At 41.5% G+C, this 21763-nt stretch overlaps 1 long non-coding RNA gene across 7 annotated transcripts in view; it reads left to right on the top strand.

Moving 5' to 3' along the window:
• Window positions 1–13709, top strand: part of LOC129650596 (uncharacterized) — a 103202-nt gene extending 89493 nt beyond the window's left edge. For 4 of the 7 annotated variants that reach the window (XR_008713851.1, XR_008713854.1, XR_008713855.1 and 1 more), the window contains exons 3-4: window positions 10230–10328; window positions 12017–13706. This is a non-coding gene — a long non-coding RNA (uncharacterized LOC129650596). Of the gene's footprint in view, window positions 1–10229; window positions 10329–12016 lie in introns of all 7 variants that reach the window. The other 3 variants (XR_008713850.1, XR_008713853.1, XR_008713852.1) reach the window with 2 other exon arrangements.
• Window positions 13710–21763: the final 8054 nt, after the last annotated feature.

The raw sequence follows: 21763 nt of genomic DNA on the forward strand, positions 1-21763 counted from the left end.
AGAGAGTAAAGGCATGTCAGGGGGTCAGTTGTAGCCACTGCAACTGGGATTTTAATATACATATATATGAATGTATAAAAGTATTCTAATACATATAGCAAAGATAGTCTTCTATTCTATATATAGGAAATATATTCATTTCTATTCTAATATATATAAATATATTAATTTTATATGTGTGTATGATATATCTGATACATGCCTTGATCATCGTTCAGTTCTGGAGAACACACAGGATAAGAGTGACACTTGGAGTCCTCCCAAGGAGATGTGAATGGCCAGTTGTTTCACGGTGTGGCTGCCATCTTTGTACCAGGCAGGAGGAAGCTCCCGGCTAGGCAGAGACTTCACTGAACTTCTTTGAGAAAGGGTCCCGGCCCTGTTTCTCCCTTCTCATTTAGACCCTACAATTGATAGCCTCCTGATGGACTGAATGGGGTCTGAAGAAGACCTGTATCATGTCTGCAGCTGCCAGGGACCTCAGAGAATTGGGCTCTTTCAGGGTTTTTTTCTGGAGAGGGAATGAACTAGAGAGTTGACTGCTGGGCAGAGGCCAGGGCCACAAAAGTCTCAACTCAGGGAGACTGAAGTCTGACCTGTCTTATAACATGGAAACTTCTAAAGCAGACCTTTGGGTGACATGAATCAGTTCTTGGTCAATAAGGAGCATGGATAATACAGAAAATCTGACTTGGCACAGCCAACATATTTTTGTGTTCCTGGAGGTTGTTGTATTTAGAGGTATATTTATTTGCTTGTCTAAAGATGAGGACCTCACTTGAGGCCTCTTTCTCTTTTGTCCTTCTCTCCAACGGTTAATGTCTTTAAGCCACCACTCAAGTGACTTAGGTTTTTTGTTTCTCTCTATCTGAGATCGTGGACTGGGTTGTGCCGATCTTGTGGTGCAGGACCTAGTGTAGCACCCACACATTCTAGGTGCTTGGTGAGTACTGAAGTCCATGGACTGATTTATGAAAACATTTTGAGAAAAAGAAGTATGATTCTATGCTCTTGGGCCAAGCCTTTCCCAGCCTTAGTTCAGGTACATGCTTGGAGAAAATTCAGAAACCATGGCATAGAGAAAGGTTATAAATCACTTACATAAAGTCAAAGGAAGCTGAACGTCCCTGGGAACTCATCAATCCTCATTTACTAGGAGTGGGAGATGTTTCACATTTCAAATCCTGGCTTTCTGGTTTTCAAGGGTAACGCCGTATTGACCAATTGTTCATGGCCCGTGTGTCTCCCCTGCTGCTTTTCATCTGTGAATAGCAATCTCATTGATGTTGGGAGATGTTCATGGACGCTGAAAGCATTTCACTTTGTTGTTTAAAGAAGCCTTTGTCCCAAAGGCATGAGATTATTCTTTCACATGAGGTGGAAAGGAAAATAAGAAAGCCTCCCTCTGTCCTTGGGTTCACATGGTAGGAATTCTTTCTGGCAGCAATAAAAGCCTTTGGAGGAGACCTTTCATTCTAGGGGTTTCATGTTAAGAATTGCTCATGGGGATGGATGCTAAATCCCAATTTACTCAGCTGTATTTCCCAAGATCTGTTCCCTGGCAGACAGAAGCTCCATGCAAGCTCCACCAAGCCACTGCAGACCGAGTTAGAGGATTTGAATATTAATGCCTTTCGGGTTTCCTTTTAGAAGAAGGTCTCTTAGTCACAATAGTGAGACACTGCCTGCAAGTCTATGACTGAACGTAAGAATAAAGAGTTCAGAGTGTATCCTTAAAAGGAGAGATCGAGAAAATGCACACAAATCATGTCCAACTGTCCAACCTGTCCCACCTTCTCTCTCTCAGTATGTAGAGAATGCTCTCTCCAGGGACGTGCTTGTTGCATAATGAAGTCTTGTCATTTGGGAGCCAAAAGAAAATCAGTTTTCTGTGTAGTCAGATACATTCTTGATGAGATTCCGAGCCTCACAAAAGAATGTTGCAGATTCCTTCCACTCATATCAAGCCTCTAAAATGTTGATCTGGAGAAACAAAGAAATGGAAAAGGAAAAATGAGTTTGTTGTCAAATTGAAATACCACGTTTTTGTATCGCTGGCTGATATATCTGTAATTCTCATCTGCCATTCCTTCATCCTCTGTGTGTGTGTGTGTATAATTTGTCCCTCAAAACCTGCAAAACATTGCAAAACTGGATTTAAATATTTCAGGCGGACTGCACCCAGCATTTGCATTCCTCTGACTCATTCAAAGAAGAGACATCTGAGCAGAAATACAGCAGATAAAAGAGAAACCATTAATCCAAGGAAGATTACTGGCACAGAATCTTTATCCTGTATCCTTCCTGAAATGAGACAAAAATCTCACCATGTACATCCCTCTGGCTTACCTTCAGATAGTGAGCAATGTAGAGGTATAGATGTGGTCCTTTTTAAAGGCACACTGCATTTGTCTGCAGTCTGAAGCATCATAATTCTGTTAGAGTCTTGCTTTCTTGAGTGTCTTGCTTTCTTCCCCAGGTCTTCTGCCTTGTTCTCATTCCTTCCATTGTACCTTTCTAATTGGGTCTCTTCCTTCCCCAGGATGTTAGAGATCTGGTTAGTTAAAAGACCATTACATAACATCCAGGGTAGTACTAAGTGCCTTGGGCCATGAGGAGGAGAGATAGGGTCTCAGCTTAACTCATTAACTATAGGACTCTATGTATGACTTTACTTTTTTCATCTGTAAAATGGGCAAATAAAGACCCTTATGCCCTGCTGTACACACAAGAGATACTGAGTTTATTTGAAGAAGCTTTGAGAGGAGAAGCAATGTGAAAATACAAGCTATACTATTTTTAAGCATAATATTCAGAGAGCACATTAGATACAGAAGTATCTCATTTGGGGAGTATTAGTCCTATTTACTAAGAAAATTTATTTTTTTTCTTTTTTTAAATTTTATTTATTTTTTAATTGAAGGGTAATTGCTTTACAGAATTTTGTTGTTTTCTGTCAAACCTTAACAGGAATCATGGGTATACAGATGTCCCCTCCTTTTTAAACCTCCCTCCCATTTCCCTCCCCATCCCTCTAGGTTGATACAGAACCCCTGTTTGAGTTCCCTGAGACATACAGCAAATTCCCATTGGCTGCCTTATTTTACATATGGTAATGTACGTCTCCATGTTACTCTCTCCATGCACCTCACCTTCTCCTCCCCTCTCCCCATGTCCATAAGTCAGTTCTCTATGTCTGTTTCTCCATTGCTGCCCTGGAAATAAATTCTTTGGTATCATCTTTCTAGATTCTGTATATATGCATTAGTATATGATATTTGTTTTTCTCTTTCTGACTCACTTCACTCTGTATAATAGGCTCTAGGCTCATCCACCTCATTAGAACTGACTCAAATCTGTTCCTTTTTATGGCTGAGTAATATTCCATTGTGTATATGTACCGCAACTTCTTTATCCATTCATCTGTCAATGGACATCTAGGTTGCTTCCATGTTCTAGCTATTGTAAATACTGCTGCAATGAACATTGGGGGTACATGTGTCTTTTTCAATTTTGGTTTTTTCAGGGTATATGCCTTGGAGTGGGATTGCTGGGTCATATGGTGGTTTTATTCCTAGTTTTTTAAGGAATCTCCAAACTGTCTTCCATAGTGGCTGTATCAATTTACATTCCGACCAACAGTGCAAGAGGGTTCCCTTTTCTCCACACCTTCTCCAGTATTTTTTGTCTGTATACCTTTTGATGATGGCCATTCTGACTGGTGTGAGGTGATATCTCATTGTAGTTTTGATTTACATTTCTCTAATAATGAGTAATGTTGAGCATGTTTTCATGTGTTTGTTAGCCATCTGTATGTCTTCTTTGGAGGAATGTCTGTTTAGGTCTTTTCCCCACTTCTTGATTGGATTGTCTGGTATTGAGTTGTATGAGCTGCTTGTATATTTTGGAAATTAAGCCTTTGTCAGTTGTTTCTTTTGTTGTTATTTTCTCCCATTCTCTAATGACATTTAAATCAGCCTTCCTTAGGAAGGAACTTTCCTGCTGTCTTAGTTGAAGCCAAATACTGTAATAGTTATTCAGTTCAGTTCAGTTCAGTCACTCAGTCGTGTCCGACTCTTTGCGACCCCATGAATCGCAGCACGCCAGGCCTCCCTGTCTATCACCAACCCCCGGAGTTCACTCAAACTCACGTCCATAGAGTCGGTGATGCCATCCAGCCATCTCATCCTCTGTCGTCCCCTTCTCCTCCTGCCCCCAACCCCTCCCAGCATCAGAGTCTTTTCCAATGAGTCAACTCTTCGAATGAGGTGGCCAAAGTACTGGAGTTTCAGCTTTAGCATCATTCCTTCCAAAGAAATCCCAGGGCTGATTTCCTTCAGAAGGACTGGTTGGATCTCCTTGCAGTCCAAGGGACTCTCAAGAGTCTTCTCCAATACCACAGTTCAAAAGCAACAATTCTTCGGCGCTCAGCTTACCTTTGCCATTTCTTGAGCATTTATTGCACTGTGCCAGATATTATTCAGGAATTATTGCTTTCCATTTTTACAGCAACCCTGAAAAGTGTTATCTATTAACATTTGCATTTTAAAGATGAAGAAACTGAAGCTCAGAGAGGGTAAGAAATTTGCCCAAAGATAGATAGCTAATGGATGTCTGGATTTGAACTCAGGTTTGAGTTTAAACTCAATTATTTAAACTCTAAATTATTTTCAGTATATTGTCCTGCTGCTGCAATTTCCAAGAGCACAATCAGGTTAATGTTCTCAACTTTTATGTTTCTCCATTTACATATTTCCACTCCAGATGGGTGAGAATATGTACAGTTATAAATGTATTAACACACGGTGGTTTAATATACAATTTCCAAGTTTAACAACCCTTGCTGTCATTTCCCCATGAATCACCCGTCTATGGGTCAAGCCTAGTGCCTTTCATTCTTGACAAAAACCAGGAGCACTGGTCCTCACTCTCACACATAAAGTGGCATTCTTACCCCGAGTGTCCCAACATGAGGAGGTGCCAAGTCTGAATCTCTCACAGACAAGTGACACTGGTCTGATAGGCCTCTGGTCACTGCAGTTATCTCCATCTTTATAGCAACTCTTTGTGACCCCATGGACTGTAGCCCACCAGGTGCCTCTGTTCATGGGATTTTTCCAGCAAGAATACTAAAGTGGGTTGCCATTTCCTCCTCCAGGAGATCTTCCTGACCCAGGGATCAATTCCGTGTCTCTTGCATTGGCAGGTAAATTCTTTACCACCATGCCACCTGGGAAGCCCCTCTGACAGCCATGCCCTCTGCAGATGGAAGGGATAATGATGATAAGGATGACGATGCTTTAAAGCAGGGGTTGGCAAAGTAAGGGGCCAGCTAGTAAACATTTGAAGTTTTGCAGGTCACACAGCCTCTGTCATTAACCACTGAACGCTGTCATTCTACTGCAAAAACAACCGTTGATAATACATCAGTGATGAGTGTGGCTGGCTTCCAATAAAGCTTTATTTACAAATACAGGCAGTGATCTAGACTTGGACTGTGGGTGTAGTTTGCCAAACCCTGACTAAAAGGAAGGTGACTGAAATATTTTGAGCAGAAATGATAGTCAAGAGGTGTTCATCCCATTTTCATTTCAGTGGACCTCCTTAACCAAAGATCAAAAGAGCATAGTTTTTCTCTCTGGTCTTTGTCCCTTTTTAAGATGGCTAGATAAATATAGGGCAGGATGACAGCAACGATGATGATTATGAAATAATGAAGCTACTCACAGCCATTTGAAATTGACATAAGCAGTTGTTTCCATCTGAGGCAATAATTGAAAGTCAAAAAATTCTTTTCTGACTGCTATGCCTGCTGTGGTCACTGCCCTTTTTTAAAATAATATATTTCCACGTTGCAACAGTAGCAAAACCTACTGTGTCCAATTAAATCTCCACTTTCGGCAGCTCAGGGTGTGTGATCGCTTTCTGGAGAAAAATCCATGTCCTTGTGACCTTATCTTCTTATACTTTGCATTTAGCTCTGAAATTAAGTTGCAGGAAGTGATTCCATATTGAACCATTCCATTCAAAAAGGCAGAAGCCAAAAGTTCTCTGAGGAGTGGCAAACATGTGGACTGCTTTTTTAGATGGGCTAACATCTTTAAGCAGCCTCTGTAAACTGGGCCAGAGGTTCAGACATCTTCAGGCCTGGTGGGGCTGGAGCTTTCAGATTTGCTCCAGCTAGTTTTTATTTCTGACAAAGGCCCTTATTTAGATAAAGAGAGTTTGTCTTCCTTGTTTCCTAGGAAAAAAAAAATTTCTTTTTTTTAGTTCCCTAGAAAAGGCTCTTCTAGAGGCATTCTTAGTCTGACTTCCTCTTCTGGTTAAGAATCTGAAGGACAACATTAAAACTTGAGGTTATAGAAGTTATGCCAACTGGGACTAAGCTGTGAGTATTGTGTTGATTTAGAGACAGAAAGGTGAGGTCAGAATAGAATCTTGTTTCTCCTATAATTTAGAGGCTGGGAACCATGATGCCTTCCCCACCGCCCCCCCCCCCCCACCCCACCGTCATAATGGTCAAATTATCCATTCAGAGTTACTTGATTTCGGGTTTGAAGCTGGAGATCGCAGTAATAATCTGTCTCAGTATGAAGCACTTATTGATGGAGTAGTCTTTGCCGTTTTTAATTGCACTTTCCCCTCATGCCCTTATTAATTATCTCTCTGGTTCCTCTTAGATCTTGTCACGATGCCAAATATTGAAATAGAAAGGTTTATTTATTTCCAAAGACGCACAGAATGGGACAGGTTTTGCAATTTCCTGGTTTGACTCTTAAAGGTTCATGCTTTCAGAGAGTATGTTTCATAAAAATGGGGGTGCTTTATGCAAATTTAGTGCCCTTGTGGATTTCCCATTGATTACAGACCCATAGGAGTGTTCCTTGCTTGGAGCATCCTTGGACTTCTCACCGAGCAAGGTGTTTTGTGAACCTAGTGAAGGTCAGTGGTGCCCAAATGCTCCTGGGATTGCATCCTACCTTCTCTAATTCTCCCACCTAAACGTCCCTGTACTCTGACCTCAGACAAACAGGTCCTTTCAGTGTGCCCAAACTGGTCACAACACTTTTCTGCATCCAGACTCTTGTCATTTCCTGTATTTGGAATATCCTCGTCCATGCCCCAATCTGTTGAAATCTTACTTATAGCCCTTCAAGGCTCATCAACCTTTGCATTTCACGTGGAGCCTTTTATAATGTCTCCTTTGACTCTGCTTGGATGCTTGGATTATACCTCTTTTGTGGTGCTCTGTTGTGCAGCCAGATGTTGTCAACATTAGTAATCTGGTCTTACCTATCCTAGCCGATCATGAACTCCTCGGGGACAAGAAGGTATGGACTCATTTTTGTTGTCCCTGCAGTGCTTTGTAGGGTGTTGGGTGCAATAGTTTCCTATTTGGGCTCAGCTAACTCAATTGCAATAAAAATACTCCAGTTCAGTTCCAAGCGAACCACTCCAGAGAAGGTTGGCAATAAAGATCGTCCTCTGAAAGAACAGGTCTGTCCTACTGGGCTTTGAACACTTCAGGGCAGTGGGTGAGGCCTGAAACAAAGTTGATCCTAAAGCTTATTGGGAATAGCAACCCCACAAAATGCCCTTCCTTCACTTGTGTTGACAGAGACGTGAAAAAATAAGATGATCCTTTGTTGTGTGTGCTAAGTCAATTAAGTCTTTGCAACCCTGTACACCAGGCTCCTCTGTCCATGAGATTCTACAGGCAAGAATACTAGAGTGGGTTGCCATGCCCTCCTCCAGGGCATCTTCCTGACCCAGGGATTGAACCCACGTCTCCTATGTCTCCTGCATTGGCAGGCGAGTTCCTTATCACTAGTGCCACCTGGGAAGCTTGATCCTTTGGCAGTAAAGTTAGAAAAGGGTAATCTATGGGAATCAAAATCTATGGGAATCAAAAGTAATAGGACTTGAATATATATAATATATATATATTTATATATAAATTTACTATATATATATATATAAAAATTAGTTTCCTAATATTTTGGATTTGAAATATCTATAAATTGTAGAAGGAACCTTTTGGAGTTATAGTAGGATCTTTTTGAGGTTGACTGCAACTTTCTTGTACAAAAATATTCTTTGTGATGACCGTTAGAGATGAGTGTTATCCGCAGAGACAACTTTTATGTTTTATTCTTAAAGAATAATTTCAATTCTCAAACTTACCCTTTTCTAACTTGTAGGGCAGTTGGGTGTCTTCTAACTGAATGATCTCGGCAAGACATCCTGAACTTCTGAGGAGGTTAGCATTCCAACAAACATTTGGCTTAGAGAATTCCTAAAAAAGCAATATGTACTCTGAAGGGCAGTTGAGATTCAAGAAGCTGCTGGAAGCTCTGTGTGTGTGTGTGTTGCACTCTCTGGAATGTGAGAGCTGGTGTTCTCTCTCAAAATTGGTATTTTTTTCTCTCACCCTGATTACACACTCAGATCCCATATGTAACAGAGTGTACATTATGTTATTCCTAGACTATTTTAAAGGAAACAAAACATTCCTTCCTTCATGAGTCAGTTTCCTAGTTGTAGTATAGAAAAAGGCAGAGAAGCTGTCAGAGAAGCTGATGAAATGACAGATTTTTTTTTTTTTTTTAATGGGCTTAAATGTTCTGCAATATTCCAAGTCTGAAGCATCAGCTGAGTAGTTCTCCTTTTTGTGTGTAGGTTTTAAGAGTGCCAGTTGTGGTTGAATGTTAATAGTCAATCTGGCCATTGATCTCTGAAGACGCCGAGTACCTCTCCAAATGTGCTGACTCTGACGTTTCATGCAATTTTATGTTCTTGGTGTGGGGAGGAAAGAGAGGACGATTACAGACCAGTGGGATTTGTTTGGTTTTGACATTTTGACATTGGGGCATCTTTCCTTATACATCCATCCCTCCACGCTCATCCCTCCACCCTGCCAACCCCCTATGCCATGCCAGGCTCTGTGCTAGGAGCTGAGAAGTGTTTGTCAAAAAGCAAAGCCCCCATGGGAGACAACGAAAGAATGATTTCTAAGAAAAAAAGCTTCTGACGGTTCCCCAATCACTGCCCTTTCAGAGCCTCCGTTGTTGGGTGCTGGCTTGATCCAAACCCTCTTTTCCTCCTTTTCTAACTCTGTGGCCCCCCGAGACCTTTGTGTGCCTTAGAGGTCAGCTCACGGATGTGGCTGTGGACCACCCTCCTCTTTATCTATATTGTACTTCCAAGAGAACGAGGCACATGGGGCTTTTATAATTTTTTTTTTCCTTTTTCTTTTTTTTATTAGCATCTGCACAAATGGCCTCAGTTCATTGCTTGAAACTAACTAATCCGGCTTGTTAAGATGGAGATTGTCATCCACAAGTTGTTATTAGCAGGCTTCTAAAGGAAGAGGGTCTCGGGCAGAGCGGGGCGGGCTTGGAGAAAGGTTATATAATATAATATGTTCTTCAGGCACTGTATGAGGAGGAGACAAAGCTGCCTTACGGGACCTGCTCTCAAGTGCTACTTAGAGGCTTACATAGTCCTGGCTATTCTACCTCATGAAAAGGGAGATCCAATCACTGCTTTCTGGAGACTATTCTCCTCATCTCTTTGGCTGTCATATGTATTTAACAGTAGTGCCCTCAAGGACAATGGGGTGGGGAAGCGTGCTAGGGGGCTCCAGCCTCCAGCCTGTAGTTTTTCATTTCACATTGCAGGCTTTGCTAAGAATGGTCTTCTTTGTTTCCATTTTGAGTCATGGCTGAATTCTTATATGTTGTCTGATCTTCAAGCTCAAATACCCAAGGGACCAGGCAGCTGTGAATCAAGCCTGTCTGTGTGTGTGTCAGCTAGCAGGTACTATAGCAAAGAAGACAGTATACTTTTACTTATTTCTTTAAATCGATAGGGATTTGGAGGAAAAGCCTTTAATAAAATAGAACTGTGACTGATTATTTCCCCCTTTCCGAGCACTGTGGTAAAATCAGAAGGTTATGAATGGCATGAGGGAAAAAAAATAATAAAAAAACCCGTTTCTAATGTAGTCCTGTGGGTTTAAGCTCAAACCTTCGATTTATAATGAAAGCTCAGTGTCTATACACGAACCTCCCCTTATGAGATGGATCTCCTTTCTGATTGCAGAGGGTAAGGAAATCTTCCACATGCTTTCACTTATTGGGAAGGTACACAGTTGCTTATCTGTTGTTTTTCTTCCACATAGTCTACGATTTGGAAATTCGACATCATGTATTTTTTTTTTTCCCTAGGCCAGATGTTTTATCCTGCTACGTTAAGTCATCTTGACATGCTGCCATGAAGTGGAAACAACTGCTAGTTTTAATATCGCTCCATATCTTTATTACAAGGTACGTCCCATGCATCTTAATTCCTCCCATTCTCCCTGTCTGTTGTTCCTCTGATCTTCTTCATCCCAGCCCCCAACTTTGCTCCTGAAGAAGGCATATTGTAATTGCATGACAGTCGTGTCCCAGTAGCTAAAGAGGTTCTAGATACCGTGATGAATATGCAGTGCATTATCTCCCAGGATGTGTGCTTGTGTCTTTAATCACAGCTGGAATGCAAAATCGGGCTCCACCTTTCAACTCTATCTCCATCATGCTGAGAGAGTGAGAGCGAGCGAGACGGAGACTGCTAGACAGCTCGAAAGAGATTGCAGCTCAGATGTCCTGAAAAACAGCAAATCCCTCAGACCTGGCAGATTCCGTTACCATGAGAACTGCAGATATTTCCATTGTGATGGTTTGCTCCAGCAGCCATCTGTTACACCCATTTGATTAGGAAGTACAGTTCAGCTTGTATGGGATTTTCATCACACCTTATCCCAAGGCAGTATACAGAGCCTCTTGCTTTTTTATATGCTAAACTCCAAGGCTTCAAAGTACTGTAATTTACCGAGGCGGAGGGCATTTAATGAAACGGTATGAGAAGGTCACCAAAGACCAGAGCGCCAAGAAGAAATACACACAGGAGATGTGAAAGAGGATTAGATTCCACAGCAGAAATGCAACCAACTCAGAAAATTAACCATATTTAGCAATCCCTTCTTCTCTTGGTGGAGGGGAGGGAGATGAAGACCTAGGTTCTGAGACCTGCAGGGAGGAAGATGTTTTGTGTAGTCATGGCGTGAATGCTTCTAGAGCAGTAATTCTGCCTAAGGACTCCAGGATGGTCAGAAGAAAGGGAGAGAGAAGGGTAATGCCTCAAACCCATCTCATCAGTTGAGTTGAATCCACTGTATAAAGATTACATTAGCTCTAAAAATTTTATGATGCCATCTAACTTTCCTGTAGACACAAAATGACCTTAAAAGTTCCTTGAAGCAGTGCTGTAATTTACAGATTTAAACCAGTTATTTGGACTAGTGGCCCCTCAGTGTATTTTTGTAGGGGAGGAAATACTGATGGTACATCATATAGACATAAAAATAGGAATTCCCTTCAATTAAGTTTCTCCAAATACCCTTCCCAGGCGGTAGGCATTCTAGGTCCAAGCTTCCGAGTTGGCTGGTAGAATCTGGAAGGAGCTGCCTAGAGTGTCTTAAATTGACTGGAGTTCTTGTGAATCCAGGAAGCTAATTAAATGCTTACACACCAATGTGAATTTGTGATTCCTGCACTGGGGCTCTTGATGTGGCCTCCCTTTGTCTCCCGGTCTGTGTTTTCTAGAACAGACCTCTGATAATATATCATTCAGATCGGGCCCGAGCTGCCAGATTTTTTGAAGTTGCAAGTCCCATTATGCCCTGTTCTGTTGGTTGGGCTTCTGGCTGACTCTTGCTGAACAAGGGAGACACTTTCCTGATCTGATTGCTCTGTGGGCTAGAGAACTTCCCCCACTCTCCTTTCCTGGGCTGGTGTCAGGTTGCCATCTAGGGAGGCCGGAATGTCTGGAGGAACCAGAAAACTCAGTCTCAGCTTTGATGCCAGAGATAAAATCAGTGACCAGGCCCTTAGAGATGAAAAAATGAAAAATCAGGACAAGTTGTTGTCTTTTTTTTTTTTTTGAAAAGTGGATTCTTTTTAAACCTTTTCAGTCGAAAGGCTTGAACTTCATGGATGAGGACTTGTGTTTTCATTGAATGAGGAGCCGACTGTCTGAGCCAGCAGCTGAAGATTCCAAAGAATCATGGTGTCTCCTCTGACAATGGGTCCTTAGAGGGCCCTCTTCTATCCCAGCAGCAAAGGTCCCTCACTGTGATCATCCGGTGGTGCTGACTTGCCCATGAAACCCTCGGTCCTACACCTTGGAGACTGCCTTCTGTCCGAAGTGTTTGAGACAGGGCCCTGGTTTTATGAACTCCGTGCCTGTCTCTGAAAGACAGCAGATGCAATGAGGCCCCGGATGGAAACAATAAATACCATTCAGATTTCCCGCACAGAGCTTCTTATAGTGGCGCCTTTGTTGAGGGAAACAGGATTGAAATACCGTCCCCCACCCTTTCTTTTCCCTCCAGCCCCCTTTCACTGCTAGGATCTCAACCACCTCTGGAAAGCAAAGGTTAAGTATCTGAGGAGAAATCAGTTGACACACCAAAGAGACTCCAGCGAATGTATCACTCACTTGCCAGCAATTCGGTGGGGCGGAGAGCTTCTGGGGAGGGGAATGAATTTCACTTGAAGCCAGAAGAAAAGCAGCCCTGGGAGGGGAGTACTTGCTAGAAATATCCTCCTCTGAGCTGGGATGTTAACAGTGGCACCTTCTGACTTAATGTGGCATCTTTCTTCATCGTTATCAATCTCATGAGAGCTTTCCTGCCATCTGTACCATTTGTGCTTCAGGCTCCCATATGAAAGTCCAATCTGGCAGCATAAATACTGGCTAATGAAGAGTAGGTGTCTGACTGACTGGGAGAGAAGGGATCCTGTCTCAATGATGGGGCAGGATTCATTCATTTGAGAAAAAAACTGCATTTCTATAGCCATTCAAGAAGAAATCCTCTCTCCTTCTCTCTTTTTACCCCCCTTTCCTCCCCTCTCTGATCCTCCTTTCTCATTTTCTTCCTGTGTCATCCTTTGTTAATGGAGTTCATGCAAAAGTCAGCACAAAAATGGTCTTTGCCTAGAATGTTATACCTCGGAGATTAAAAATAGGAACGCGATGTGGACTTGCCGACATGTGGTGGGTTATTTTTTATTTTTTTTCCTCTTCAGTGGGAAAGCTATAACTACATAGATTAGCAAAACTTGTGCAAGAATGGATGTAAAACAGATTTATCTCTGTGTCAGCTTTATCTGATCCATTTGGTCTTGCAGAGTTTCGATGGCCTCCTTTGTTACAATAACCAGCTCTCAAACATCTATATCCTTAGGGTATTAAATGTCAGCCTCCTGATGTACCAGTCGAGGAGAGAGGGTTGACAGTCTGTGGGCTGGGGAAGTTCTCCTTGTGCGCAGGGCAGAGGGGCTGCTTGTGCGTCCCGGCTGGCTGCTGGGATGACCTCCAGAAACTTCCACCACCTCCCCGTGTCACCGTGCAGGGGTGTTGGAGCTTACCACCGCCATTAATATCCTTCTACACAGAATTCAAAAAGATTTCCTGTCACTGACAAGGACAGATTTGTTAGAGGTCTCTCAAGGAAATGGACAATAACTAATTAATTGAGCTCTCCAGGACTTTCCGTGCTGTCGTTCCTCATTTATCTGTTCTCGTTTCTCACCACGCAGGTCCAGCTCTCCTTTTTCTTTCTTTCCTTCCTACCTTCCCCTCTTGTATTATGTCCATCACCCCCATGTTTCCCTTTTGCTTCATGTTCTCCTAGCTCTTTTTTCTCTTTTATAGAATTTCTACATTAAAAAAAAGAAAGAAAGAAAGAAAGCCAAACCCTAGCAGGGCATGCATATGTGAAGATTTTTCTAGAAATATGTATCATTTCTTTTGAGTCCGAAAACTGTCTTCTTCCAAGGTTGGAAAGGGCCTCAGAAGTTTCTACTTTGTACTGGATATGTAGATAATTTTTGCTAAAAACCTACAGTGACCATATCTGTGTCTATAACTACATCTGTATGTGTATCTGCATCTATGTCTGTATCTATAATCTCCTATCTAGTTAAATGGAAAATTCATCATAACCTGCAAACAGTTCCATGAGACCCTGAATACCCTGTGTAGATGTTGCTTCATCTTTCTCCTTATAATTGGGTTCCTTGGCTCCTTGGTTTAGAGCCGGGCATCAACAAACTCAAGATTTCCTGGTCTCTTTTCAGTCATTCTGTGCACAAAGAGCCTGAATTTCCAATATGCCTGCTCCACTACTTTTGTTTTCATGTCCATTTATGCAGAGAAGCACCAGGCATGGAGTGGGGCTATTGGAGGTGGCTCAAGATCAAAGCGGCCAGATCTGGGACTGAATCCTGGCTCTGCCACTTTCTTTAAGTTTGTGATCTTTAGCAATCATTGGACTTCTTGGTTCCTCAGTTTTACCATCTGGAAGGTGGGGATACAACATCTTGAATCACAGTAGTTTATTGTATGAATCAGATGAAGTAAGCTTGTGAAGGTGTTGGAAACTTGGTGCTGACTTGAGGTACCTAAGAGAGGAAGGTTGCTTGGAGGAAAGGACTTTCAGTGCAAAAAGTGGAAAAACTGGGTGGTTGGTCATCCTACTCAGAGCAGTCCATTCTGCCCACATCCCCCTGAAAGACCCAACCCAGCTTAAACAATTACCCCAGTGGGTAATGGAACTTTCTCCACAGTTGAAGGAAATCTTTTTTTGTTTGTTTTTATGTGGACTAATTGCCCTATCTCTTTTCAATCAGTGGACTCTGAACTTTGGAAAATTGGAGTTACTCACTATCGTACTATCTGTCCCCTCAATATCTCAAGGAGTGGCATGAAACTTTAAGCAAAAGTATGAAAATATTTAAAATGAAGCACAGATTCCTTCCTTTGAGTTGGAGCTTGTTCATTCTTCAAGACCTAGTACATTTGTTACCCCATTCATGAGCTTTCGCCCATGAGATCACTCTCTTCAGCATAATTTGTGCTTTTAGGGGGTAATGTGTTAGGTTATTGCTTTACCTGCAAGTATATTTTTTAAACTCCTTGAAGGCAGCCTGTCTTATATTTTCTGAGTATTCACTGAATGAATGAATCAATGAGAGAATGAATGATTTATAAGTGGGGAAATGAGTCAGAGGGAATAAATGGAGCATGAGAGAGCAAATAAATGCATGAGCAAATTAATGACTTTTCTGTGCTAATTAACAAGCATACATGCCTTTCTAGTCTAACCCTGTTGTGTATCTCATGTCTAGAATTTTTGACTTGAAATCCTGAATCCCAAGTCCTAGTTCTCAGCCATCAGTTCAGTTCAGTTCAGTCACTCAGTCATGTCTGACTCTTTGTGACCTAATGGATTGCAGCACGCAAGGCTTCCCTGTCCAGCATGCTGGAGCTTGCTCAGACTCATGTCCATCAAGTCGGTGATGCCATCCAACCATCTCATCCTCTGTCGTCCCCTTCTTCTCCTGCCTTCAGTCTTTCCCAGCATCAGGGTCTTTTCCAATGAGTCATTTCATAGCTGCCATAACAAATTCCTAATACTGAAAATGACTTAGCTTACCTTGGGGGCACCACTCACTGTTTGATACACTGGGAGAATACAGCTTATTTTTTTTCTTTAAAATTTTAAAGATTAATTTAAAAATGAGAGTAAAACCTTCGTGTGGCAAATAGAAAAAAACGTTCAAAATACACATGAATCTAAAATGAAAAGTAAATATCTGTCTTTCCCATTTCCTTTTTCTGAAGGGAAGAAATACCCCCATTTCATTCCTCTGAAATTAAAGTTTCTTCTTTTGTTTTTTTTGGTGGATACAGTTGAAATTCTAAATAAAATAAATTTATGTTTTTGGTATATCAGGATCTGAGCATGTAATTTGACATACTGTTATGGAAATTGAGGTGTTAGTCATTTTCAGCATTGTCCATCTTTCTTTCTCTGCTTCCTGAGATTCAGTAATTCTAATGGTTATCTTCATGCCTTTACAGATTCACCCTTATCTGTTTGTCTCTTACATTGAGTCATTGTGCATATGATATTTCCACTATATAGTCCACTTACATTTATTTCTACAACTCCCCTCTTCTCCTGAATTTTGTTGTATTTATTTTTATGTTATTAAGTTTTGCAATATTTGCATTCTGTCCTGTCATTTTTAATTGTATTTAGTAGTGCTTTTTGCATAGGTTCATTCTAAATATTAACCAAATAATGACAGAACTCAACCAAGTGAGGTGACTGGATCCAAAGAGAAGGAAATGAAATGCTAAGTCATTTGCAAGAGATCCTGAGTCACAGGGCTTAGGGGTTTTTCTCTTGATTTCTTCAGAGCTCTCTTTGCCCCTGGGTCATGCTTAGCTATATATATACTTTTTTCAGGTATTTCTCATATCTTGTTTTCTTCTTACGTTTTTGTTTTACTGGAGCACCTCATTGAAACTTTTTTTTTTTTTTGCATGTCTGAGAATTTTTGTGTGTGTGTGTGTACTTGTTTGTTTTGTTTTGGTTGTTTGTTGTTAGAATATTTTTATTTTTATTTCACTTTTGCCTGATAGTTTGGCTGGGTATATATTTCTAATGTCAAACATTTCTCTCAGTACTTTGATGGTATTGCTGTTGAGATGTATGCTGTCATTCTGATCTTATTACTTTGTAGGTACCCTCTCTTCCCTAGGATAATTTTTAGGATTTTTATCTTTGCCCTTGGAGTTCTGAAATTTTATGGAAGTTTGTTCAGATGTATGCTGTTTCTATTTACTTTGCTTTTATCTTGGCAGGTCTTTTCATTATAAAGAGATTTCTCTTTGCTTACCTCTGGAACTTCATCTCTCTCCCCTCATTCCTGTTATTTCTTTGTTATTTTCTTCTCTTTGTTGTCTCAATTTTTGCTTCTAGGCATCATATTAGATATATGTTGACTTCCTGGCTCTGTCATCCATCATCTTGTATTTTCTCTTTTCATTTTTATTCTTAATAGAAAATGTTTTCTCCAGTCTTTAACTTTATCCATTGTAATGATCTATTCTATACATTGCTTTAAAAAATATTTTGGTAATCATATTTTTAATTTTCAGGGATTTTTTCTTGTACTCTGATTGCTTTTATAGCACAGCAGCAATTACACTTAAGTATTTTTTTAATTTATTTTTGTGTTTTTAAAAGAGGTACAAACTTCCAGTTATAATCACTAATTTATTTTGATGTATATTCAACATCCACTAAAATATCTCTGAAGACATGTATTAGAATATTTAAAATTAGTTTCACTTTCTTTAATCCTTTCTATTTCTTTTGGTGTCATATTGGCTTCATCCTTTTAATTAAAACTGATCTTCTCAGATGTCTCTTGATCTTGATGATAAATGAAGGAGAGGTTTGATTCATGTGGGTACCACATATGAAGTTTTCTTTGCAGGTTTTATAAGTCTGTGTCCTCGGTAGGCTTCTCTCCTGACTGGGATGTCTTACTCTGCTGCTGCTGCTAAGTCGCTTCAGTCGTGTTCGACTCTGTGCGACCCGTAGACGGCAACCCACCAGGCTTCCCCTTCCCTGGGATTCTCCAGGCAAGAACACTAGAGTGGGTTGCCATTTCCTTCTCCAATGCATGAAAGTGAAGTCGCTCAGTCATGTCTGACTCTTCGTGACCCCATGGACTGCAGCCTACCAGGCTCCTCCTCATGGGATTTTTTCCAAGCAAGAGTAATGGAGTGGGCTGCTATTGCCTTCTCCATGTCTTACTCTGGGCACCTATAAAAGTAAATGAGTGGACAGATTTTCCCAAATGTTCCATAAGCAAGTAAAGTACATGTTCCCACAATTTCCAGGGAAATTTCTGAGAACTTTATCTGAGGTTAGAGAACTCTAGTTTATTTTGTGCTTAAATGGAGCTAAGACCTTCCCCTACCTGGTCTAATGTGGAAGTTGACAGTGATTTTTTTTTCAAACTCTTTCAGGTTTCTTATACTAACTAACTCCCTTTCCCAGTCTCATCCCCATTATTCATAGAGAGAAGTTTTCATGCTTCATCCTGGGGGCATAACATTTTGCTGCCAGTCTCTTAACGCTCTGTAAGCCTGGGGACAGAACAAAGGTCTGATTAACACTGTGATTCCTGTTATCATTTTGTAGTTTATTGCCCTGATGATGAACCCTCTGCTTATTCAGACTCTGTTGCACCTTAAGGGTGCTTTGATTGTCTTTGGACTGTAATTTTCCCAACTGTTATTCTTTATTGATCTTATCCTAGCAGCTGTACAATTTGCAAGTGTTCTTCAATATTTCTGTGGCAGCTAGCTCACTTTCTTGTGTTTGATTTGATCAAGACAAAATTTTTTTTCTATCATATCAATATATAAGTATGAACCCAGTTGATGGAGAGGTGGTGTGTATGGTGTATCAGCTAGAAACGGAAAGTGGAATAGAATTGCTGAAAAAGACATGTATAATGGTGGTGGGGTGACTGATTTGCCTTTTTTTTTTTTTTTTTTAATTTATTTGGCTGCACTGAGGCTTTGTTGCGGCACATGGGATCTTTAGTTGCAGCATGAAAACTCTTAGTTGCTGCATGTGGGATCTAGTTCCCTGACCAGGGATTGAACCCAGGTCCCCTGAATTGGGAGCATGGAGTCTTAGCCACTGGACCACCAGGGAAGTCTCTCCTCTATGTTTCTTTAAATCACCTTTTTTCCCTTGGCCAAACACAGTTTCTTCATTTCTCTGTCGGCCTGTCCTCTTCTGCCATCTCACAAGCCCAGATGCCTTAGCACTTTCTCTCTGAAGCTTCCTTTGACTTCTCTAGCTCAGTTCAGTTCAGCGGCTCAGTCATGTCTGACTCTTTGCAACCAGATGGACTGAAGCACACTAGGCCTCCCTGTCCATCACCAACTCCTGGAGCTTGCTCAAACTCATGTCCATTGAGTTGGTGATGCCATCCAACTATCTCATCGTCTGTCGTCCCCTTCTCCTCCCACCTTCAATCTTTCCCAGCATCAGGGTCTTTTCCAATGAGTCAGTTCTTTGTAACAGGTGGCCAAAGTATTAGAGCTTCAACTTCTCTAGCTCACCTACAGTCTTTGTTTCTGGAACTCTAGAAGCACCTCAAGTGATGGCCAGAGAGGTAAACACACCAGACGTTTTTACAGCTTTTGTCTGTCGTCTACAATAAACTGATGGTAAAACCCCTCAGGACTGGATCATGTATCTTTGTTCTTGTGTATTTATGAAAGTGTGTGTACACTGGTAGGAGGAGTAGGATTTAGTGAGTGAAAAGGTGTGGTCTGCCAGCCCCACAGGGCATGGTTGCCAAACACTTACGTAACTGATGAGGTTAAAAGAAATAAAAGTCTACTCTCTTAAGAAGCTGGATCATCGAAAAAGCAAGAGAGTTCCAGAAAAACATCTATTTCTACTTTATTGACTATGCCAAAGCCTTTGACTGTGTGAATCATAATAAACTGTGGAAAATTCTTAAAGAGATAGGAATACCAGGCCACCTAACCTGCCTCTTGAGAAATCTGTATGCAGGTCGGGAAGCACCAGTTAGAACTGGACATGGAACAACGCACTGGTTCCAAATTGGAAAAGGAGTACGTCAAGGCTGTATATTGCTTATTTAACATATATGCAGAGTACATCATGAGAAATGCTGGGCTGGATGAAGCCCAAGCTAAAATCAAGATTTCTGGAAGAAATATCAATAACCTTGGATATGCAGATGACACCACCCTTATGGCAGAAAGTGAAGAGGAACTAAAGAACCTCTTGATGAAAGTGAAAGAGGAGAGTCAAAAAGTTGGCTTAAAGCTCAACATTCAGAAAACAAAGATCATTGCATCTGGTCCCATCACTTCATGTCAAATAGATGGGGAAACAGTGGAAGCAGTGACAGATACTATTTTTTTGGGCTTGAAAATTGCTGCAGATGGTGACTGCAGCCATGAAATTAGAAGACACTTGCTCCTTGGAAGGAAAGTTATGACCAACCTAGATAGCATATTAAAAAGCAGAGACATTAACTTTGCCAACAGAGGTCCGTCTAGTCAAGGCTATGGTTTTTCCAGTAGTCATGTATGGGTTTGAGAGTTGGACTGTGAAGAAAGCTGAGCACCGAAGAATTGATACTTTTGAACTGTGGTGTTGGAGAAGACTCTTGAGAGTCCCTTGGACTGCAAGGAGATCCAACCAGTCCTTCCTAAAGGAGATCAGTCCTGGGTGTTCACTGGAAGGACTGATGTTGAAGCTGAAACTCCAAATTTTGGCCACCTGATGCAGAGAACTGACTCATTTGAAAAGACCCTAATGCTGGGAAAGATTGAGGGCAGGTGGAGAAAGGGACAACAGAGGATGAGATGGTTGGATGGCATCACTGACTCAATTGACATGAGTTTGGGTAAGCTCTGGGAGTTGGTGATGGACAGGGAGGCCTGGTGTGCTGCAGTCCAGATCAGATCAGATCAGATCAGTCGCTCAGTCATGTCTTACTCTTTGCGACCCCATGAATTGCAGCATGCCAGGCCTCCCTTTCCATCACCAACTCTCGGAGTTCACTCAGACTCACGTCCATCGAGTCAGTGATGCCATCCAGCCATGTCATCCTCTGTCGTCCCCTTCTCCTCCTGCTCCCAATCCCTCCCAGCATCAGAGTCTTTTCCAATGAGTCAACTCTTCGCATGAGGTGGCCAAAGTACTGGAGTTTCAGCTTCAGCATCATTCCTTCCAAAGAAATCCCAGGGCTGATCTCCTTCAGAATGGACTGGTTGGATCTCCTTGCAGTCCAAGGGACTCTCAAGAGTCTTCTCCAACACCACAGTTCAAAAGCATCAATTCTTCGGCGCTCAGCCTTCTTCACAGTCCAACTCTCACATCCATACATGACCACAGGAAAAACCATAGCCTTGACTAGACGAACCTTTGTTGGCAAAGTAATGTCTCTGCTTTTGAATATGCTATCTAGGTTGGTCATAACTTTTCTTCCAAGGAGCAAGCGTCTTTTAATTTCATGGCTGCAGTCACCATCTGTAGTGATTTTGGAGCCCAGAAAAATAAAGTCTGACACTGTTTCCACTGTCTCCCCATCTATTTCCCATGAAGTGATGGGACCGGATGCCATGATCTTCATTTTCTGAATGTTGAGCTTTAAGCCAGCCTTTCCACTCTCCACTTTCACCTTCATCAAGAGGCTTTTTAGTTCCTCTTCACTTTCTGCCATAAGGGTGGTGTCATCTGCATGTCTGAGGTTATTGATATTTCTCCCGGCAATCTTGATTCCAGCTTGTGTTTCTTCCAGTCCAGCGTTTCTCATGATGTACTCTGCATATAAGTTAAATAAAGAGGGTGACAATATACAGCCTTGACGTACTCCTTTTCCTATTTGGAACCACTCTGTTGATCCATGTCCAGTTCTAACTGTTGCTTTCTGACCTGCATACAAATTTCTCAAGAGGCACATCAGGTGGTCTGGTATTCCCATCTCTTGAAGAATTTTCCACAGTTTATTGTGATCCACACAGTCAAAGGCTTTGGCATAGTCAATAAAGCAGAAATAGATGTTTTCCTGGAACTCTCTTGCTTTTTCGATGACCCAGCGGATGTTGGCAATTTGATCTCTGGTTCCTCTGCCTTTTCTAAAACCAGCTTGAACATCAGGAAGTTCACGGTTCATGTATTGCTGAAGCCTGGCTTGGAGAATTTTGAGCATTACTTTACTGGCGTGTGAGATAAGTGCAATTGTGCGGTAGTTTGAGCATTCTTTGGCATTACCTTTCTTTGGGATTGGAATGA

This window comes from Bubalus kerabau, chromosome 4 (assembly GCF_029407905.1).
Source record: "Bubalus kerabau isolate K-KA32 ecotype Philippines breed swamp buffalo chromosome 4, PCC_UOA_SB_1v2, whole genome shotgun sequence".
NCBI lineage: Eukaryota > Metazoa > Chordata > Mammalia > Artiodactyla > Bovidae > Bubalus > Bubalus kerabau.